The sequence below is a fragment of the Dendrobates tinctorius genome, unplaced genomic scaffold (assembly GCF_039654945.1).
Source record: "Dendrobates tinctorius isolate UK_male_01 unplaced genomic scaffold, ASM3965494v1 ptg000060l, whole genome shotgun sequence".
In the NCBI taxonomy this organism is placed as follows: Eukaryota; Metazoa; Chordata; class Amphibia; order Anura; family Dendrobatidae; genus Dendrobates; species Dendrobates tinctorius.
The window spans coordinates 11145001-11162895 of NW_027361728.1; the positions used below are offsets into that span (position 1 = coordinate 11145001).

The following is a 17895-nucleotide window of genomic DNA, read 5'->3' on the forward strand; positions in this document are numbered from 1 at the left end:
CATTGCCAAAAACTGACCATGCGGATTCCCTAGCACCTACTGGTTTAATGGGCAACTTACTACCCAAGCAGGGACCAGTGAGGCCATAAATGGGAAACTTGAACCTGGCAAAGGTGCAAACTGAGGCTCACACGGCAAGCCTGTCGACTTGAGGAATAGAAGTTGGATGTCTGAAGAAAGAAGAAAAACAGCTCCACCCATGGATCTGTAGGCATCCTCTATTGAAAACCAAATAAGCATGACAAAAGCGTCATCGTGCAGACTAAAGGTGCTGTCACACATAGCGACTCACCAGCGATCCCGACAACGATTTCAACGTGTCAGGATCGCTGGTGAGTCGCCATGTGATCGCTGGTGAGCTGTCACACAGACAGCTTCACCAGCGATCAGCACAGCGACGCCGAGCGCACGGCGGCACTGTGTTCGTTAGTTACCAGCGCGCTGATGCAGGGAAACGGCGCACGAAACGGCTGTTGTCCGTCTTTTTACATCTCTCCCGTGCCGATGCCTATACTTTGTCAATATGAAACAAGGTTAATCATTTCAAGAGAACGGTGAGTGCCATCCTGCTGTCTTTTTCTACTATGATATTTCATGTTTTTTTCATATGGATAGAGCACCCGTTCAATAAGGGTTATAGGTGTCACACTGATAGCGGTTACAAGCAGCCTTGCGAGTATTTCTTATTCAGGGACAGTGCCGGATGTTTCTTTTTTTCCTTGGATTGATATTTGCTGGTAACTAATGTACACATCGGGTATCCAAGGGACGTGCGTCCCTTGGATACCCGATGTTTACGTTAGTTACCAGCTCCCTGCATCAGCGCGCTGGTAACTAACTTACACATCGGGCATCTAAGGGACGCACGTCCCTTGGATACCCGATGTTTACGTTAGTTACCAGCAGATCGCTGGTCTCCCGCCTGTCACACGCAGCAATGCGTGCTGGCCGGCGGGAGACAAGCGACAAAAGAAATGTCCAGCGGTTTCCTACAGCGATCCCGGCAGGGGGGGCTGGTCGCTGATCGCGGTCACACACAGCGATCTCGCTGGTGATATCGCTGTTGTGTCAAAAAACCTGGACCTCAGCAGCGATCTCGCTATGTGTGACGGGGCCCTAACAGAACTAGAAGTGTGTGCCAAAAGCATTGGAACACAAAGGGGCTTCTTTTACCAAGAGGAATATTCCAATAACCCAGACCAATCCAGACAGTGCAGTGAGAGAATGTCTGAAAAGCATAGTAAAACAGAAAAGGGATAGAGGTCAATGTTTCAGACGATCCTGCAAAGATCCTAGAAAGTGAATTGTAACCAAGTGTTCGAGAGTAAAAAAAAGTGGCAAAAAACGGTCCCTCAAGAAAACAAGGAATTGACGAAAGTTCAAACCAGACTGGAGAAGTACTTGATTCTGAGATTGAAGCATATCATAGGATGGTAGCCCAACAGCTTATACGTTATTGAAAGTAAGACTTGTATACAGGCATAAACCTTGCCAATCTGATATTATGAACCTTAACCTCTTAAAGGGAAGGTGCCATCAAAAAAAAAAATATTTCAGCAATTGAAAAAATGTAAAGAATTAATGTTTACATTTTCTTAAAAAATATATCATTTGTTTATATTTTAGTAAAATATGAAAAATAATTTTAAATGTTTTGGCATTTCCACTTTCAAACACTAGGGGGAGCAGCTACTGAAATTCGACAAAAACCTAGTGTACAAGAAGCTCACATTACTGCCCTGCAGTAATTATGGGCAGAATCTGCTGACATGGGTGTGATGTCACTCCTCTCCTCCCCTTCTGGATGTTTGCTAAGGGAAAACAGAGGATGACATCAAGGAACACAGTGAGCAGCCATTTTGAAGGTGACTGAACAGTTAGGCTTATTTCACACGTAGCGGAACTCTCGCCGAAATTACCGCGAGAATTCCGGAATTCCATTCCGCAGGAAAATCGCATTTTAAATTCCCGTGATTTTCCCACGGAAAAAACTAGCATTTTGCAAGCGTAATTAGCTTGCAAAATGCTAGCGTTTTCCAAGCGATCTGTAGCATCGCTTGGAGAACTGATTGACAGGTTGGTCACACTCTTCAAACATAGTGTTTGACAAGTGTGACCAACTTTTTACTACTGAGGCTGCCTATTCAGCATCAGTAGTAAAAGATAAAATGTAAAAAATAAAAAAAAAAAAAAATGGTGCTATTCTTCTCTTCCGACGTCCCGCGCAGCCTTCCCGCCTCTCTACACGCTCTCGTTCCCAGTAATCCTTTGCGAGCGATGACGTCCGTTCTCGCGGGATCGCAACGTCTCGCGGTAATTCGCGATGACCGCGAGACTTCGCGATCCCGCGAGAACTGACGTCATTGCAGGCATTTTCGCAAAGGATTACTGGGAACAAGAGCGTGAAGAGAGGCGGGAAGGCTGCATGGGACATCGGAAGGTAAGAATAACACCATTTTTTATTTTAAATTCTATTTTTTACAGGGATATGGTACCCAAAGACCGTGGGTACCATCCGCAATTGTTGTGCTTACTTTTCGCATGGTGTAAGCGGAACAATGCATTCCTATGGGTGCGGGATTGCCGCGATTCAGCAAATTTAATGAGCATGATGCTTTTTTTACCGCGAAGCGATTCCGCCGCGGTAAAAACCGCAGCATTGGCACAGCATTGCGGAATCCCATAGGAACGCATGGGATGCTTATTTTTTTAAAAAACCGCCGCGGAAACGCGAAAAAAACGCCACGTGTGAACTCAGCCTTATACTGACAAGAAGACAGTCACCGAGGATGGCAAGCAGCAAGGATTCTGGGAGATATATGGTGGAGGAGCACGGTGACAGCAGCACAGAGTATTTCAGGAGAGCAGTGTGCTGGTCTATGGGGGGCACAGAGGGAGATATATGGTGGAGGAGCAGGGTGACAGCAGCACAGGGTATTTCAGGAGAGCAGTGTGCTGGTCTACGGGGGGCACCCTGTTCGGTGTGCGGAGCAGCCAGGGATTGTTTTATACACATGGATGGACCGTCTGCTCCACAGAATTCCAGGAAACATTTCTGCTGATTGATGGCCTGTTGTGATCCAAACTTCGCATGCAAAGAACCCATTCCCCTCCTCAGATCCTGTCCTGGTGATGTGTGAAAGCGAGGCGACAGGCGCAGTCCGGGGTGATGCTGGGAAGCAGGCTGGGGGGAAATGTAGCCATACAGCAATGAAAAATGAGACCCCTCTCCAGCTGCCTCACCAGCCCTCCCCTGACTGCACCTAACTGGGGGGCATGCTGCCCCCTCTATTACCCAGACCCGTGTAGGTGCTCAGCCTGAACCACCCTAGAATGGGTCCCCTTTCTGCAGATAATACTGCCATAGTGTGCTCACATAATACCGCCATATACTTCACACAATACCGCCATATAGATCACAATACTCAGCAGACAGTATCACACAGGAGAGGATTAGATACACAGCTCTGCACACAGTATCACACAGGATAGGATTAGATACACAGCTCTCCACACAGTATCACACAGGATAGGAATAGATACACGGCTCAGCAGACAGTAACAGGACAGGATGAGATACACAGCTCAGCAGACAGTAGAATTAGATACACTGCTCAGTATTACACAGGTCAGGATTAGATACACAGATCAGGATTAGATACACAGGTCAGCATCACAGAGGTCAGGATTAGATACACAGCTCAGTATCATACAGGACAGGATTAGATACACGGCTCAGTATCACACAGGATAGGATTAGATACACGGCTCAGTATCACACAGGATTAGATACACAGGCTCCGTGTCACAGGTCAGGATTAGATACACATCTCAGCATCACAGGTCAGGATTAGATACACAGCTCAGCATCATACAGGTCAGGATTAGATACACAGCTCAGCATCACACAGGTCAGGATTAGATACACAGCTCAGCATCATACAGGTCAGGATTAGATACACAGCTCAGTATCACACAGGAGGATTAGATACACAGGCTCAGTGTCACAGGTCAGGATTAGATACACAGCTCAGCATCACAGGTCAGGATTAGATACACAGCTCAGCATCATACAGGTCAGGATTAGATACATAGCTTAATAGAGCATCACACAGAATAGGATTGGATACACGTGTAGATGGACAATGTGCCAGGGTGGCTGTCAGACCTTCTGCAGCATCCTGGATCCATCCCTGAAGCTGCTACCCATCTCTTTACACTATGCAGCCCCCCTCTACTGCCTGCCTGCACACTGATCCCCCTGCCTGCACCATGCACAGCAGGCAGGGAAGGGTTAACCATTACAGGCCAGCATGGCTTTCGGTGCGGCCCCTTGTAACCATGCAGGGATCCTGATCTATCTACAGAAGCATTGATCACTGTAAGGAGACTCCAGGCTGCGGTCTGTACCGACAGTCACTGTGTCAGGGTGATGAAGTGCAACACATCCAGCCACAAGTCAGTGCTGCACAGAAAAGCAGCAGACATAACGCTCCACGTTTCTGCAGCAGCTTCTCACTGACATATCCTGTCACCACAGCCCACGCAGGCTACAACAAGATGGCTGCAATCTCCTCCCACAGCTGTGATGTGAACAGCCTTGGGGAGTGCCCAGGTCGCAGCTGAGAGGCAGGAGGAGTGGCCGAAATGTAAGAGATATGGTCGGAGTCCGACTGCAGTTTCTTATGCCCATGGCTGCCGTAAGTGGGGAGTGAAAGTGTCATTACACCCACACTAACAAAGGTGGCAGCCTCCAGTGGCAGAAGTACAAGGTAATAAATAAAAAACTATAAAAGTAGTTCATTTAATATTGTATTAAAAAAACACCAAGGTTACTTACCGGTAGCCGGTTTTTCCAGAGCCCATGATGGCACACATGAGAGAGGGGATCCGCCCAGTCAGGACAGGAACCCTACTGAAGATAAAAGGGGCGGTACCTCTCCCTCGCTTCAGTTGGTTTACAGAGCATGAGAGGCCCCCCGGGTTAGTACACATGGTAAAACTATCACCACATTATATCTAACTAAAAAAAAGCACCCAAACTATAGTGCACACCAAAGGAGTGAAAAGGGGGGGAATATACAGGTGCCGTCATGGGCGCCGGAAAAACCGGCTACCGGTAAGTAACCTTGGTGTTTTCCCGTCTCCCATGACGGCACACATGAGAGACTTTTGTAGAATAAGACACCTTAGGGAGGGACCACCGCTTGAAGCACCCTTCTACCAAAGGTTAGGTCAGTAGAGGAAGATACATCAAGTCGGTAGTGCTTAAAAAAGGTTGAAGGTGAGGACCAAGTAGCGACTTTACAAATCTGCTCAATCGATACCTCAGCCTTCTCTGCCCAGGAGGTAGCCACGGCTCTGGTGGAGTGAGCCTTGATGCCTTCTGGAACCGGAGCGCCACTTGCGGAGTAGGTATAACATAATGGCCTCCCTGATCCATCTGGCAATGGTACTCTTAGCTACCCCGTGCCCTTTTCTACTACTCTGAAAGGCTACAAAAAGGGACTGATCTTTCCTCCACTGACTAGTTACTGACATATATTGTACTATGGCTCTTCTTACATCTAACGTATGGAACTTTTGTTCCCCAGGGTTTCTAGGATTGTTACAGAAAGATGGCAAGGAGATCTTCTGAGTCCTATGAAACTTTTGGACTACCTTGGGGAGATAGGCCGGGTCTGGTCTTAGAACCACTCGGTCATCCAAGAGCTGTGTATATGGAGGACATATAGATAGAGCTTGTAGGTCGCTCACTCTTCGGGCTGATGTTAAGGCTACCAGTAAGACAGTTTTAAGTGTAAGTAGCTTTGGTGACAGCTCTAGTAGTGGTTCAAAGGGATCTTTGGTTAAGGCCTCTAAGACTAGGTTGAGGTCCCAGGGTGGTATCTTTGGGATAATGACAGGCCTTGACCTGCCACAGGACTTTATGAATCGGGACACCCACCTATTGGCTGCTAAGTTGCCGTTATATAGGGACCCCAAAGCTGAGACTTGGACTTTGAGTGTGTTAGTGGCTATCTCCAGTTGCAGCCCCGACTGTAAGAATTCTATGATAGGTCCCACTGGCGCTACATCCCCCAAAAGGTTCCCCCAGGAAGTCTAGGATCATTTTCCATGTTCTACCGTAGATTTGGGATGTTATAGGTTTCCTACTTTTCAACAGGGTGGAGACTAACCCTGGAGAGAATCCCTGGCGACTCAGTAGCGCCCCCTTAAAATTCCAGGCTGCTAGATGGAAGCCTTTCACCTGAGAGTGGACCACTGATCCCTGGGAAAGCAGGTCTGGAATCTCCGGTAATATCAATGGATCTGTCACTGACATGAATCTCAGAAGGGAGAACCAAGGCCTCCTCGGCCAAAACAGAGCTATAAGAATTATTCTCGCTCGATCCTCCCTGATTTTCCTGACCACTACTGGGATCATTGTTATCGGGGGAAATGCATAGGCCAGGATGAACTTCTAGGGTATTTGTAGGGCATCTACTGCGAAGGGGTTTTCCCTTGGATTTAGTGAGCAGAACTTCCTGACTTTCCGGTTGTGTGCGGTAGCGAACAGGTCTATTTCTGGTTTGCCCCAGGCCTGAACTATTTGTTGGAAGACTTGGGGGTTTAGGGACCATTCCCCTTGTCTTAGGTGCCTGCGACTCAGGAAGTCTGCCTGTATATTTTCTACCCCCTTTATGTGCAGTGCTGTGATGGATAACAGATGTTGTTCTGCTAGCTGGAAGAGTAGATCCAATATTTGCATGAAGCCCCGAGATCTCGTTCCCCCCTGGTGATTGATGTAGGCTACTACTGCCTGATTGTCCGTCATGACTCGGGTGTGGCAGCCCCGAAGTAAAGGAAGGAAATGTTTCACGGCTTTTTCCACTGCCCATAGTTCTTTTACATTTGAACAGTGATCCTTTTCTAGCGAGGACCAGGTCCCCTGTATTGAGTGGGATCTCAGATGTGCTCCCCATCCCGTGGCACTCGCGTCTGTTGTAATGATGTCCTCGACTGGTTTTTGCCACGGGACACCAGCTGTTAGATTCTTTTCTACAGTCCACCAGAGCAGGGAATCTTACAGCCACTGAGAGACAGTTTGCCTTCTAAATGTCCTTTTAATTGTTTCTGTGCTGACAGAACTTCCCACTGTAGTTGCCTTAAGTGGTACTGCGCCCATGCTACTGCGGGAATACATGATGTCAACGAGCCTAAAAGGGACATTGCGTTTCTTAGTGTCATATTTGGTCTTTGTATTGCTGTGCGAGCTAGGCCTCTTATCTTGGTCACTTTGCTCTCTGGTAGGAGGCAGCGTTGTTGCTCGGAGTCCAATATCAACCCTAGGGAGGATTGCTCTTTTACTGGGGTTATCCTTGACTTGGGGATGTTTACTATCCATCCTAGTCCTACTAGAATTGCTATCACTTCCTTCACATGATGTGCACAGTGGGACTCCGACCTCCCTATTACAAGAAAGTCATCTAGGTATGGGACGATCACTATGTCCCTGGAACGAAGAAAAGACATTACTTCGGTCATCACTTTGGTGAATACTCTGGGGGCTGTAGACAGGCCAAACGGAAGGGCTGCATATTGGTAGTGTTTCACCTGCCCCTGGACAGAGCGCTACTCTCAAATATTTTTGATACTCCCAATGAATTGGGATGTGATAGTAAGCATCTTTTAAGTCTATCACTGCCATGAGGCAATGCTGGAACAGGATCTTTGTGGCCGTGTTGATTGACTCCATTTTGAAGGAGCAATTGTCTACCCACTGAATGAGTCTCCTCAGGTTGACAATGGTTCTCCAAGAGTCATCTGTTTTTTGTATAAAGAAGAGGGGGGAGTAGAACCCCCTTCCTTCTTGCACTGGGACATCCTGTAGGACTTGTTATTTCACTAGTCCCAAGCCTTCCGTCTCCAGGGCCAGCTGTTGCTCTTGGGCTTTCCTTCTGGGTGTTATTATGACGGTATGCCTTCGCGGACGGATGAATTTTATTTTTAAACCGTCCTTTATTATGCTTAGGACCCATGTACTGGGGGAGATATTTGCCCAGGCGGAAAGGAAGAGAGAAAGCTTTCCCCTTACCTCCGGCCCGATGTCATTGGGGAGATTTTTGGAGGAAGTGGAGGGCCCTTTAAACATATAGCCCGATCCTCTTCTTTCTTTAAAGTCCCAGCTTTTTCTATCTCCCGGGGGACGACCCCTGTTAAATCTCCTCCTCCGAAAGGGCTGCTTGTTAGGTTCTCCCGGAAATCGGGGAAAGCTTTTCTTCCTATCCCCTGCATGTTGCAAAATCTCTTCTAGTTTTTTTCCGAAGAAGAATTGGTCATCGCATGGAATGGAACATAACCTATATTTTGATGGTAAATCTCCGGGACACCCTTTAACCCCTTAATGTCCAATGACGGACACAGTCCGTCATCAGACATTTCCCCTGCTTTGATGAGGGCTCCGGCGCTGAGCCCGCATCAAAGCCGGGACATGTCAGCTGTTATGAACAGCTGACATGTGCCCGCAATAGGCGCGAGCGGAATCGCCGTCCGCCCGCGCCTATTAACTAGTTGAATGCCGCTGTCAAAGCTGACAGCGGGCATTTAAATAGAATTTCCGGCCGCCGGGCCGGAAATGACGTCATCGCCGACCCCCGTCACGTGATCGGGGGTCGGCGTCACGTTGCCTGGACAACCAGAGGTCTCTATGAGACCTCTATGGTTGTTCCAGGCATAAGGCTTTCAGCGCCACCCGGTGGTCGGCGCTGAAAGCACAGCAGTAAATCTGCTACATATGGGCGATCTGCTCATCGCCCATATGTAGCAGAGCCAAATCGGGTTGCGCATGCTTCTAGCCTCCTATGGAGGCTATTGAAGCATGCCAAAAGTAAAAAAAAAAAAAATGTTTAAAAATAAAAAAAAAATTAAAAAAACCTAAAAGTTCAAATCACCCCCCTTTCGCCCCAATCAAAATAAAACAGTAAAAAAAAATCCCACATACACATATTAGGTATCACCACGTTCAGAATCGCCCGATCAATAAAAAAAAAGCATTAACCCGATCGCTAAACGGCGTAGCGAGAAAAAAATTCAAAACGCCAGAATTACGTTTTTTTGGTCACCAAGACATTGCATTAAAATGCAATAACGGGCGATCAAAAGAACGTATCTGCACAAAAGTGGTGTCATTAAAAACGTCAGTCCGGCACGGAAAAAATAAGCCCTCACCCGACCCCAGATCATGAAAAATGGAGACGCTACGGGTCTCGGAAAATTGCGCAAATTTTTTTTTTTATTTTTTTTTTAGCAAACTTTGGAATTTTTTTTCACCACTAAGATAAAAGAGGACATAGACATGTTTGGTGTCTATGAACTCGTAATGACCTGGAGAATCATAATGGTAGGTCAGATTTAGCATCTAGTGAACCTAACAAAAAAGCCAAGCAAAAAACAAGTGTGGGATTGCACTTTTTTTGCAATTTCACCGCACTTGGAATTTTTTTCCCGTTTTCGAGTACACGATATGGTAAAACCAATTATGTCATTTAAAAGTACAACTCGTCCCGCAAAAAATAAGCCCTCACATGGCCATATAAACGGAAAATTAAAAAAGTTATGGCTCTGGAAAGAAGGGGAGGGAAAAATGAAAATGTAAAACCAAAAATACCCCTGGTCGTTAAGGGGTTAAGCCACAGGGCTCGTCTTGCTGCATTTGACAGGCTTGCTGCTCTAGCTGTCAATCTTGCGGAATCTGCAGAGGAATCCGCTAGGAAAGCCGCTGCTCCGTGTACCAGTGTCAGATTAGACAGAATTTCGTCCCTAGGAACTCTATCCCTGATCTGGTCTTCTATTTGTTGTAGCCAGACCATGAGGGCACGAGCGGTACAGATACCAGCTATCTCTGGCTTTAATCCACCTGCTTCCCAGATATGTTTTAGGAAACCATCTGCTTTTTTATCAAGCGGGTCTTTCAACATGCCCGAGTCCTATAATGGTAGAGATACCTTTTTTGAGGATTTGGCTACGGCCCCATCAATTTTTGGGACTTTTTCCCCAGGTCTCTGAATCCTTTTGTTCAAAAGGGTACCTTCTTTTTGATGTAGAAGGCAAGCCCCCTGACCTCTCAGGTTTTTTCCATTCCCTGTCAATTAGGGCCTTTATTTTATCATTTACAGGGAAGGTGCATTTTTTCCTTTCCTCCAAACATCATATCCTCCAATGATTTAGGAGTCTTTTCCTCCTTAAAGCCCATTGTAGCCCTAATCGCTTTGACCAGCATTTTCACATCCTCTGTTGGGAAACATGGACGGCCGCCTATATCGCTGTCCGAGGAGGATTCTGAGGACTGAGTAGAGGAAGAAGAGGTGGAGGGGGACAAGGATCTTTCCTGCCCCTTCTGCCCTGGCGAGGCCTCTGAATCAGAATCCCTTCTATGACCTCTTATCCTTTTTAAGGGCTGCCTTTAGGGAACCTTTCACCTCCTGCTGTATTAACGCCTTAAGGCTGGTTACCAAATCAGGGGTTTCCTCCTGTATAGTTTTATTTATACAGTCAGCGCAGAGGTCTTTCTGCCACTGATCTGCCAGCGGGTGTTTGCATAGGGCGCATTCTCTATTTTTGGTTTTGCTGCTGGCCTTCCTTGACCCCTAGTGATCAAACAGAGAAAAAAGGAACTCCATTACCATAAGGGTGACATTCACGTAGATCACTCACCACCGCTGTCAATCAGGGGTACCGATCTCAGAAGCTCCTCAGATGCACTCGTGACGTTTCTTCTGGACGTCTCAGAGTCATGCCGGTCGCGTTTACGACTGCCGCTCCCACCACTCGAGCGGCTGCTCCTGGTATGCTGGCGGCCCGGCATCTGGAGAGAGCTCTTGCTGCTGCTGCTGTCGCTGCTGCTCATCTTGCCCCACTTCCATCATGAAGCCTTGGCCATGAGTGCGTCTTCTGTGGTCATCCCCCTTATGAAAGGGAGATCCACTGCACTCTCCGCCTCCTCCGGTTACCCCCACAGCCCCCCCCGCCATGCGGCTGGGATCTTATCTTGCCGACCGGTGTTTTTCCCTATGGGCGCCGTCATCTTGGATCCTGGCGCCGCCTCCCGACGTCACGCGGGCACGCCCCTTCCCAGCGTGCCCTGCGTGTGACGTCAGAGGGGCGCGACCCGGAAGCGGCCGCTCCTGACGCTGCTTTCTCCGTGCTCCAGGATGCGGCAGAGGGGGAGAGGGTGGCGCAGCAGCCACGGCAGAGCCCCAGGACGTGCTGCTTCTGCGCCCGCTCGGACGCTGAGCCCCCGGGGGACCCGCGGACGGCGCTTCCCTCTCCCAACGCACGGAGCCCAGGACCCTGCCTGTTGTTCCACGCCGGCACGAGAGAGGGGCAGGTACGTGATCTTCAGTACACTGGTCCCTGTCAGGACAGGAAACCCAACTGAAGCGAGGGAGAGGTACCGCCCCTTTTATCTTCAGTAGGGTTCCTGTCCTGACTGGGCAGATCCCCTCTATCATGTGTGCCGTCATGGGAGACGGGAAAAATTGATTATATGAATCAATAATTATTAATACAAAAATTTAAATCACGGCACCTTCCCTTTAACATATGACATACTGGAATGTCATGTCGGGTCCCCTTCTTTCAAACAGGCTCAAAAGCGGAGTCTGCATTATTCCTGGCAGATGATGGCTGTGTTACTCGGGCATCATCTGCCTCTAAAAGTAGTGAGTGGAGCATAGATCAGCACATTGCTGGTAACCTCTTGAATGCCATTGTGAATCGCTGACAAGCAACATTTAGCGTGTGCTCTGGGGTATGCCGTTATAAGCGATCACAGAGCGCCAATTTGTTGCCAATGACAGCAGAGTCTGCAAAAGTCATGACGGTACTTCTATGAAGACTAGACTGTTGCTGCTGTTCATAGGAGACAAATTTATCATATATATCACCCTTTTCTGTAGTGAAGATGTACAGTGCGGGTACCCACAGAGAGGGGCTCTCCCAATTGAAATGATGAGACTACCAACGTCTGGACACTATATGAAAACTTTAGACCTGCTGAAAACTTTAGTGCCTTTGAAGAACTGAAATGGGTCTGACTCAACTATTTGAAAACAAATAGTGAAATTGGAGTAGTACCCCCAGGAACAAATTTGGATCACAGAGATTCTTGGTGACCCAACCTAGTGCAAAAAGAGATCTGTATTGAAGACAGGTCAATTGACATAACCAAGCGGGTCACTGGAGGACTTCACGTCGGATAACAGCAAGGTAATGGCACTAGTGGACCACTGAAGAACCAATTGCTCCTAAAAGGAAGAGGATCTTGGACACTGTAGAGCCTGATGGGATGCTCTTATTCATGAAAGAGAATAGCATTTTAGTCCCTTAGTTTAGAAGGGCACACCTGCATCAATCTTCTGTATTCAGCAGGCCACAGCGTCAGATACAGTAAAATGCTATTTCATGAAGCTCCAATCCCTCCGAAGTAAGGAGACCCTAGACAAATTGGAAAACAGGATTTTGGTTGCTTACCGTAAAATCTGTTTCTCATGGTCTTCATTGGGGGACACAGAAACCGTGGGTGTGTGCTGCTGTCACTAGGAGGTTGACACTATGCATGAAAAAAAATGTTAACTCCGCCTCCGCAGTATACACCCCTCCGACAGGCTGTAGGACAATCAGTTAGTGAAAAAGCAGTAGGAGGAGACATTATCATGTAAGCCAATCATATAATCATTACAGATAACAATCACGGGAGGGCGCTGTGTCCCCCAATGAAGACTATGAGAAACAGATTTTACGGTAAGCAACCAAAATCCTGTTTTCTCTTTCGTCTCATTGGGGGACACAGAAACCGTGGGACGTCCAAAAGCAGTCCCTCGGGTGGGAAAAGACAGAAACTTCCTTCAGGTCGGAGAACTCACCACTGCCGCCTGCAAGATTCTTCTGCCTAGGCTGGCGTCCGCTGAAGCATAGGTATGGACCTTATAGAACCTTGAAAAGGTATGCACAGATGACCATGTGGCTGCCTTGCACAACTGCATGGCTAATACCCTGTTGTGTACCACCCAGGAGGCGCCCACCGCCCGGGTTGAATGGGCCTTGACCCCAGCAGGGGACACTCTGTCTTTCACCCAGTAGGCTTCCAGAATTGCAATTCTGATCCAGCGGGCAATTGTTGCCTTAGAGGCCAGCAGGCCTCTTCTCACCCCATTGGGGGTAACAAAGAGCGAGTCCGCCTTCCTGAAGGGAGCGGTGTCCTGGCCAGATAGACCCTTATAGCCCTGACCAGGTCTAGCTTATTCAAAGAACGCTCCAGAGGATGGGTTGGAGCGGGACAAAATGACGTAAGGATTATATCCTCATTCAGGTGGAAGGCCGATACCACCTTGGGAAGAAAGTTAGGAGGAGGCTGCAAAACAAACTTTTCCTGGTGCATAATTAGGAATGGAGGGCGACAGGACAATGCCGCTAATTCTGAAACCTGCCTAATAGAGGTGATGGCTATGAGAAATACCACCTTCTAGGACAACAAAGACATGGGAGCTTCCTGGAGGGGTTCAAAGGGTGAACCTGTCAAGGTTTCCAGGACTTAGTTAAGATTCCCTGGAGTTACAGGGGATCTGTAAGGAGGGGCCGTATGTGCCACTTCTTGCAGAAAGGTCCTAACCTGTAAGCGGGAGGACAAATTTCTTTGAAAAAAAATAGAGAGCAGATACCTGGCCTTTCAAGGAACTTAGGGCCAGACCACCATCTAACCCTGCCTGGAGAAAAGCTAGGACAGATGGCAGGGAACGGAGCATAGGTGTGATGTGATTAGACTTACACCAGCCAAAATAGGCCTTCCAGGCTCGATAATAGACCCTGGAAGAGGATGGCCTGCTAGCCTGGATCATTGTATTAATGACTCCGAAATGGTCCAAAAATCCCGGGATTAATGGTCGGAAAATCCCGCTGCTCTCAGTATTGTGGTTTCAACGGCATCCCTTCCGCCTTGATCTTCTTTAGAAGTCTGGGCAGGAGAGGAAGGGGAGGGAACAGATAAGGACCAGCGCGTCGACCCCTATTGCTAGAGGATCGCGGTATCTTGGGACAAACCGTTGGACCCTTCTGCTCTGTCGCGATGCCAGGAGGTCCACGTCTGGAGTCCCCCATAGCTGGCATATCTGACGGAACACGGCCTGGTGTAAGGACCATTCTCCTGCCGCGAGCCCATCCCGACTGAGGAAGTCGGCGGCCGTGTTGTCTGTGCCGGGAATGAAAACTGCCAAAATGCCGGAATTGCGGTGTGAAGGGTTAATACTAAAATCAGAGCTGAAGTTTCGTTTTGTCCATTCTCTGAAGGTTTCGTTTCTTCATTTTTGTTGCTGTAAGATAAACTTTTGTAATTGGCAAGGGCTGTCATGAAACCAGACTGTTCTCATGAGGTGCAAAGAAAAGGGAGGCGGGGGTGTAAAACTCTGAAGAATATGCCATTATACTACTTTCTATTTGGATACGGACATATATGTAGTTTCCGGTTTTCTTGCAATATTATTGGCTTACAAAGTGAAATGATGCTATTGGTACTTGAGAACCTTGCATAATTAAGCAAAAGATTATAAAAGATGTGACTAAAATAAAGGGGCTTAGTGATCTGCCTCGATCCTCCCGTACAGAGACCCCCATCTCCGTGTGGTCATTTGAGTCGCTAGCAACACTGGAATAGTTTGGAAATCACTGGCTCAACCGTGAAGGGTTAATTTAGCCCTCCCTAAATAGCTACCTCGACAGTGGTGCCCAACGTGGGGCCCCCGAACAGGGATGCCTCTGCCCCTGGAGGACAACAAGACAAAGGACCCTCGGAGCGGACACAGGTGCTGGAAAATTGGGACTGATCACCCCACACGGCAACCACGGTAAGTTGGCAGTTATACTGTTCAGACTGACCGTTGGTGTGGTTTTCCTGTGCTTGTTGCTGCAAAGAGGATCTGAGGTTTGTCCCCTGGTGGGGTGATTCATGGGTGGAATCATATAGAGGTGTAGTCCCGTGCTCGAACCGTACCTCATAAGGGACGGACACCCCGGATTGACCAGTGATTGTGACTCTCTTTATAGTCAAAATATCCTGAAATTCCCGATCATTATTAGTAATTGGGCGTGGTCATGTGATCGAAGACTGGGTAGGATACGTAACTCAGGTATATATAGATAGATATATATAACCATAGGTGTCCGGAGGGATAGTCTGAGACGCCCTCCTCCTTTCACTGAGTACCACGAATCTTGGGCAATCCCAGAGGGGGATTATTGACCCAGTGGAACAGAGACTGAAACGGCCGCCAGATCTGTGCACAATTTGAGTCAGGGTATTTAGCTCTAAAGGAGAGAATTATGTTTCTGTGGAAAAAAAAGATAAGTTTGGAGTTGTGTGAAGGATCAGATATTGTTAGTCTTATGATTCAAAGACGAGGAAAGAAATTTGTCAGGAATGCAGGAAAAATATTTTCGATTCTGGGATTTCCTAAGGGCGGGAGGTTGCAGCCTACGCTATGGGATGAAGGAGTTAAAAAGAATAAAAGAAGGTTGACTGATGATGAATTACTTGAAGGCGCTGAGGAATTCCGTGGCTTGGCACATGAATTGTATAATGAAGGTTATGTGGACATTGAACAGCAAGTGAATTCTGATTGTTTCTGTTACTGCTATGTTGAAGAAGGAAAATTGTCTATTATGGCGGGATGTATTGTGGTTCAAAAAAGTGACTGTGGTGTAAGGAAGTGATTGGTTAAGAAGGAACTAAGATCGAGGTTAATGTGTCAGGCAGAAAGATGGTTAAGAATGATTTGAATCAAGAAGTTTCCCTGCTAGATAAGGTCCCTCCCCAGGAAATCAAGCCTCTCCTCCCGACTGTAAGCTCTGTGCCCCTTAACCCTAAGGCACCGATGTATCCTGGACTACCGAAACGCAGTATGCCCCCACCCTATGATACTGCCGGGTGGATCTGTGCTGTATGCGGAGTTATTAATCCTCAGTGGAGAGAGGTCTGTTATAATTGTGGCACAAGAAGACCGGGTGTTGCAGCCCCCACCTTTCCATTGTTGAATGCTGACGGTACCTATTATCATCCGCAGCCAGCCTCAATCCCCGTTCACCCGATCCAGAGGAAAAAAAAAAAAAAAAGTTTTCAGAAGACTTTAACCCGCTCTGTTCAGAGAGAGAGAAAAAAAAGCAAGCTAGCAGCTGCTTCAGTACCCCCTCCCATCTTAGTCCACACCATATCCCCCTTCGCCCCCACCGCAGCTGCGAGCACACAGCCAGTCTCATCAGTATCACTGGAGCACACAGCAAACTCTCGCCCCACCCCCCCCCCCCTCAGACTTCAGCTAGTGGGAACCCTGCTCCTCAGTCCCTCCCTGCTAATTCTCGTTACTGCTCAGTTTGTGATCTCTCCCACATGTTCAGTAAATTTACTAGGGGCAGATTCATTATCACAGTTCCGCTCCAGAATACAATTCCAAGATGATGGTCAGATGGCTCTTACGTTATATAATCCCTATGTAGATGAAGACAGTGAGGAAATCTGTATTTTGCATGCCCTTCTTATGGTTATGATGGCCCTGATAGGCTCAGATCCACCCCCAATAATGCCTGAGGATCAACGACTCACCCCATACCTCTCAGAGATACTATCTAAACTCTGGTCAAAAGGGCCAAATGATATAGGGAAAATGTCTGTAGAACCAGTAAAAGTGTTTCTCGAACCTGGTGCCTAATCCACATACTCTTTTGTACCAAATACCCCAGGATGCTGCTTGGTTTACAGTTATTGATCTTACCAATGCCTTCTTTAGCATTCCCCGTTATACCCAGACTGTTAGTTTCTATTTGCATTCACTTAGCAGGGACGACAGTTAATATGGACAGTTATGCCACAAGGGGCCCAAAACAGTCCCAACCAGTTTGAAAAAAAATATGAGCAGGTGTCTTTTGCCATTTCTGCCACTGTTAGCCTCCTTAAGCATCTGTCAGCACTGAACTGTCGGGTTTCAGCCTCGAGACTTGAGTTCGGCCTTGGACAAGTGATGTTCTTGGGTCACTGTCTCCTTCAGGGTGCCAGACACCTCGCAGAAGAAAGAAAAATAGCTGTCAGCTCCCTTCCTTTCCCAAAAGATGAAACTGAACTCCTGCGTTTTCTTGGACTATGCACTTATTTTTGTCAGTGGATACCGGATGCATCACGCATAATGCAACCCCTTTACAATGCCTTGAAAGACGGTATAATGAACTATAAGGGAACATGGCAGTGATGAGGATTACCTCCAATATGAGTGTTCCCAACTTCTGACTGAAGAAACAGCTACTCCACCAAATGTCAGTGAGAATCCACTCCCAAATCCTGATCTGGTGTTATACACGGATGGTTCAAGATATGCTGACGAGTTTGGTAGATTCCACACGGGATACGCTGTTACCACAGAGGACACTGTAGTGCATGCAGCTGCACTCCCGCCCTCACAGTCAGCACAAGAAGCAGAACTCCAGGCTCTGTCTACTGCATGTACTTTGGCCAAGAACAGACGGGCTAATATATACACAGACTCACGGTATGCATTTGGCATTGCTCACGATTGTGGGGCACTATGGGCTAATCGAGGGTTTATTACTCCTGCCGGAAAGCCAGTGAAAATTGCTGAAGCTGTTAAAACCCTCATGGACTCAATCAAATTACCTACTCAGGTGGCTATTATCAAAGTTAAGGCGCACGGTCGTAGGACCAGTCCACAGACTGTTGGCAACACATTTGCGGATATGCAAGCAAAAGCCGCCGCTCTCTTACCCGTTGAACCAACCATACCAACTATGGTGACCACACGCTCTCAGCGTAAACAGTTACAAGAAGCACTGACCCTACAAGAACCTGATGATCTACAA

At 47.7% G+C, this 17895-nt stretch overlaps 1 protein-coding gene across 2 annotated transcripts in view; it reads right to left on the reverse strand.

Annotated features, from left to right (window-relative positions):
* The window catches only part of ATP13A3 (ATPase 13A3), a 192748-nt gene that overhangs the window by 68286 nt on the left and 106567 nt on the right, over positions 1 to 17895 (reverse strand). The gene's annotated exons all lie outside the window — the stretch shown is intronic.